Source organism: Anomaloglossus baeobatrachus, chromosome 1 (assembly GCF_048569485.1).
Source record: "Anomaloglossus baeobatrachus isolate aAnoBae1 chromosome 1, aAnoBae1.hap1, whole genome shotgun sequence".
Lineage (NCBI taxonomy): Eukaryota > Metazoa > Chordata > Amphibia > Anura > Aromobatidae > Anomaloglossus > Anomaloglossus baeobatrachus.
In genome coordinates, this window is record NC_134353.1 from 99,778,844 (window position 1) to 99,784,843 (window position 6,000).

Below are 6,000 nucleotides of genomic sequence, written 5' to 3' on the forward strand. Positions count from 1 at the left end.
AGGTCATCATTGACGTGGCGGTTCCAGATAGGCCGCTGGTGACGTCGCTGATGATATGGCAATCTGCTATTGGACATTAGTGGTTCCACCCTGGGTTTGGGGTGGATCTAGGTTATAAAAGGGGCTGGAGACAACATGGAGGTGCGCAGTCTTCACTCATATTCACTTAGAATTCATGGTGGCATAAGCCTTGTTGGAAGCGGTAGATAGGGCTAGGCGAACGGTGCCTGTCACGCCAAGAGTCGTGGGCCAGCACATGAGGGTCAGGCGCCGTGCTTCCTTGCTACCGTTCCTGTTGTGCTATAGCAGTCCAGTGGCGTTAACTGGACTGCGGCTGCTGCGTCACCTGTCCACTTATGCCTCCTACGCACACGAACAGCATACCTGCTGCGTCACCTGTCCGAGAGTGCCCTCTACGCACACGGACAACGCACCTGTTGCGCCAACTGTCCGGTTGTGCCTCCTACGCGCACGGACAGCATACCCCAGGACCCCTGTGGAGTTAACAGGGTGTTCCAGGATTGGGTGTGTGAACCTGTTGTCCTCCTTAGCTTTCCAGTCAACACTTCTGGTGTGATCCCTTGGCCTGACGTGTCCTCTACACACGTGGCCATTCGAGTAGTGACCAGAAACGCTAATCAAAGGACCGCTCGGCCTGTCGTGTCTGACACACGTGGCCGACAGGGCGCTGTCGCAGCGGTCTTCTCGGTCAACACTACCTGGTAACCGTCCGGTCTGACGTGTCACTTCACACGTGACCAGTTCCCTTGGTCATCTCAGAGCCATCCAGCTCTCTATAGTCTCCGCCTAACCCACAGGGTGCCAGCAGCTCCATTACCATCTGGAGCACGGTGGGCCCCGACTGGCGATTTGCATATATACCCCCTGGTCCTAATCTGCTGGTTCCCCCGTAACAGGGTGCTAGTTGGTTTACTAGGCTCGATCTTCGGGGGGCGTATAATCTCATTCGCATTAAGTAGGGTGATGAATGGACGACGGCGTTTCATACCCCTGAGGGGCATTTTGAGTACCTAGTGATGCCCTTTGGGCTCACTAATGCCCCTTCTGTCTTCCAGTCTTTCATGAATGATATTTTCCGGGGCTTTGTTGACAAGTTTGTGATTGTTTATTTGGACGACATTTTGATTTTTTTTCTGACGATTGGGATTCTCATGTTGAACAGGTTCGAACAGTGTTTCAGATTCTTAGGGACAATGCGGTGTATGTTAAGGGATCGAAATGTCTTTTTGGCGTACGAAAGATCATTTTTTTGGGGGTTCATTTTGTCCCTGTCTTCTATTGAAATGGATCAAGTCATGGTTTAGGCCATTCATGATTGGGTTCAGTCTACTTCTTGGAAAGCCCTTCAGAAGTTTTTGGTTTTGCTAATTTCTATCGTAAATTCATAGGTAATTTTTCTGGTATTGTCAATCCATTGACAGATTTGACCAAAAAGGGAGCTGATGTTGTGAATTGGTCTCCAAAGGCAGTATTGGCTTTTCAGGAGCTCAAAAGGAGGTTTACTTCTGCTCCAGTCTTGCAGCAGACTGATGTGTCTCTTCCGTTTCAGGTGGAGATCGATGCATCAGAGATTGGAGCAGGGGCTGTCTTGTCTCAAAGAGATCCTGTGACTTCTAAAATGAAACATTGTGCCTTCTTTTCTCGAAAATTTTCACCACCAGAATGAAATTATGATGTGGGGAATTGGGAATTATTGGCTATGAAGTGGGCCTTTGAAGAATGGAGACATTGGTTGGACGGGGAAAGACATCAAATTGTTGTACTCACCGATCTGATCTATCTCGAATCAGCCAGGAGGTTGAATCCCAGGCAGGCTAGATGGGCCTTGTTTTTCACGCACTTTAATTTTGTGGTCTCTTATCTTCCGGGCACTAAGAATATTAAGGTGGATGCCCTCTTTAGGAGTTTCTTTGCTAATGCTATTGATGTGACTGAGCCTGCTACCATCCTGCATGAGGGAGTGGTTCTCTCCTCTATTTCACCCGATTTGAGACTAGCTCTTGAGGAATTTCAGGAGGACAAACCTGAAAGATGTACTGTGGAGAAAATGTACGTTCCTGACCAGTGGAGGAGTAAAGTGATGTCTGAAATTCATTGTTCCGCGTTGGCTGGTCATCCTGGAATTTTTGGCACCAGGGATTTGGTGAGTAGGTCCTTTTGGTGGCCTTCTTTATCTCGTGATGTGAGGAGTTTTGTGCAATCCTGTGGGGTTTGTTCTAGATCCAAGTCTTGTTGTTCTCATTCTAGTGGATTATTATTACTATTGCCGGTGCCTAAGAGACTATGGACTCACATCTCAATGGATTTTATTTTCGATCTCCCTGTTTCTCAGAGGATTACGGTTATTTGTGTAATCTGTGATAGATTTTCCAAAATGGTCCATTTGGTGCCACTGCCTAAGTTGCCATCGTCTTCGGAGTTGGTGCCCTTGTTTCACCGTCCGGTGGTTCGTTTGCATGGTATCCCTGAAAACATTGTATCCGACAGAGGAGTCCAGTTTGTGTCTAGATTTTTTAGAGCTTTTTGTTCAAGGCTGGAAATTGAGTTATCCTTCTCCTCTGCGTTTCATCCTCAGACCAATGGATAGATTGAGAGAACAAACCAGACTTTGGAAACCTATTTGAGATGTTTTGTGTCTGCTGATCAGGATGACTGGGTTTCTTTTTTGTTTTTGGCTCAGTTTGCTCTTAATAATAGGGCTAGTTCAGCCACTTTGATGTCTCTTTTTTTTTGCAATTTCGGGTTTCATACTCTGTTTTCTTCGAGGCAGGTGGAGGCTTCAGCCTGTCCGGACATTGATTCTGTGGTAGAGAAAATGCTGCAAATTTGGGATCAAGTGGTGGATAAATAGTCTCACACCCAGGAAAATGCCCAACGGTTTGCCAACCGGCGTAGGACTGTGGGTCCCCAGTTTAAAGTGGGGTACATGGTCTGGTTGTCCTCCAGACATGTTCCTATGAAAGTTTCTTCTCAGAAATTTAAGCCAAGGTTAATTGGGCCTTATAAAATTTTGGAGATGTTTAATCTTGTTTCTTTCCGTTTGGGTCTTCCAGAGACTTTCATGATTCACAATGTCTTTCATAAGTCTTTGTTGAAAAAGTATGTTGAACCGGAAGTGCCCATGTCTGTGCCTTAGGATCCTGTGTTGGTCAACGGGATCTGGAATATGTAGTGGAGATTTTGGATTCCTGTCTTACTAGACGGAAGCTCCAGTACCTAGTCAAGTGGGAAGGTTATGGTCAGGAGGATAATTCTTGGGTGTTTGCTTCTGACATACATGCTGATCGATTAGTCCGTGCTTTTCATCAGGCCCATCCTGACAAACCCAAGTGCTCTGGTGAGGGTTCGGTGACCGCTCCTCAAAGAGGGGTACTGTTGTGAACACATTTGGACTGAATTCCGGGTTGGGGCTCCCTCTTGTGGCCAGTGCTGTGGGTAGAGTTGGTCTGCTTAACAGAAGCCAGACAGCTGATGATTGGAAATCAGGCTGCTCAGACTGGGCCTATATAACTGTGTAGTATTCTCTTGGTCTGGGCTGGTGATCAATGTTGTCTCCTGTGGTGCTGTGGACATTCTGGAGCCTGCCCTATCTTTTGTTTCCACCTGAACTCCTTACAGATAGGTTTGGTCTTTGTACCTTTTACTGGTATGTTTCCATTTTCTGATTGTTTATTTTTGTGGTACTAAGGCTTGTCTCCTGGATTTTCTTGTGTGGAGTTCTGGGTGGAGTTGGATCATTCCCTGCTGGGAATGTCTGTGTACTCAGCTCCATATTCTGCAATGTATTTTTGTTTTGTCATGCTTGGTATTAATTTCAGTCTTCAGTCAGGAGAGGCCGTGTGGTCTCAGCTTTTTTCCTATCAGGTGTGTTGAGTTTTTTTTAGGGTATTGCGCCGCTGCATACAGTGCTCTTTTCTGTCCTTTCCTATATAGATAGTTTGGGCCTCATCTTTGCTGAATCTGTTTTCTACCTCTGTATTGTGTTTCATCTCGTCTCCCAGGTTTTATATGTTTGGGGGCTACCTATAATCTTTGGGGAACTGCTCCGAGGCAGATTAGCGTTCCTTGTTTTTCTCTTTTTAGGAATAATTAGCTCTCCGGCTGTGCCAAGGCGACTAGGTCATTGTAGGCATGTCCCACGGCTACTTCTAGTTGTGTTGCCAGGTCTGCAGTCAGCTGAGTTTCCAACTACTCTGGTGATTCTCTGGGTTTCCTAGTTTTTGCCCCTTTTGATCCTCCTCGGTCATTGAATCATAACAGATTGCATTCTTATGGCAGCCTTCGCCCACGGCATGCAGTACTGCTGGAGCTGACACAAGTGTTACCTGGGAATGCTGCCCGCACTCTTGCACCAAATCTGACGATGTTGCTCACTCGACTGCTGGTTGAAGTAATGACAGGAACTGTTTTGAATTAAAAGTCCAGTTGGTCTATTTCAGTTCACATAAACCACTCTCCAGAAAAACATAAAGCAAGTCTTACTCCGGCAGAAAGTAAACCAGTCAGAAAATAACAAGGCTGCGGGATCGATTGCTCGGGATAATACATGGTTCCTTTCTGCAGGTATGCCACTGGAGGTGTAGAAACCTCAACACACATACCATGTGTGAGACAACAGTCTCCATTTTAGCATATGTACCACACCCATGGGTATAGGTATATAAGCAGTCAGATCCTCGGTATACAGTATATGCTGTGTACTCCTGCTATACAGTATATATTCTGTGAACTTCCTGGAATACAGTATATGCTCCGTGTACTTCCCTGTGTACAGTATATGATCTGTGTACGCTTCTATATTCAGTATATGCTCCGTGTACTCCCCTGTATACAGTATATGCTCAGTATACTTGCATGCACACAAGTTACGTGTACTCCCCTGTATATGGTATATACTCTATGTACTCCCCAGTGTACAATATATACTTTGTATACTCCCCGGTGTATAATATATACTGTGTACTCCTTGGTATACAGTATGTATGCTGTGTACCCCCCTATATACAAAACTTGGTACTCACAGATGTACAGTATATATGCCATATATTCTCCTGTGTATATACTCCATGTACTTCCAGGTGTGCAGTATATACATTGTGTACTCCCAGTGTTACAGTATATACCCCTGTATATAATGTATACTTCCAGGTGTACAGTATATACTGTCTACTTCACTTTATACAATATGGATGCTGTGTGCTCCCCAGTATAGTGAAAGAAATAATTATTTGATCCCTTATGGATTTTGTAAGTTTGCCCACTGACAAAGGCATGAACAGTCTATAATTTTATGGGTAGGTTAAATTTTAACAGTGATAGAGTATCCAAAATAAATTCCAGAAAATCACATTGTATAAGTTTATTTGCATTTTGCAGAGAGAAATAAGTATTTGATCCCTATGACAAACAAGACCTAATGCTTGGAGGCAAAAACCCTTGTTGGCACGCAGCAGTCAGATGTCTTTTGTAGTTGATGATGATGTTTGCGCACATTAGGAGGAGTTTTGGTCCACTCCTCTGCTAATCATCTCTACATCATTAAGATTTTGAGGCTGTCACTTGGCAACTTGGAGCTTCAGCTCCTCTGTAAGTTTTCTATGGGATAAAAGTCTGAAGACTGGCTAGGCCACTCCATGACCTTAATGTGCTTTTTTTGTGCCACACCTTTGTTGCCTTAGCTGTATGTTTTGGGTCATTGTTGTGTTGGAAGACCCAGCCACAACCAATTTTTAGTGTCATGGCGAAGGGAAGGAAAGAGGTTCTCACCCAGGATTTTACGGTACATAACTCCGTCCCATTGATGTGGTGAAACAGTCCTGTGCCCTTAGCAGAGAAACACCCCCAAAACATAATGTTTCCACCTTCATGCTTGACAGTGGGGACGGTATTCTTTGGGTCATAGGCAGCAAATATGGCGCGTTAAGGCCAAAGAGTTCAATTTTAGTCTCATCTAACCACAGCACCTTCTCCAATCATTCT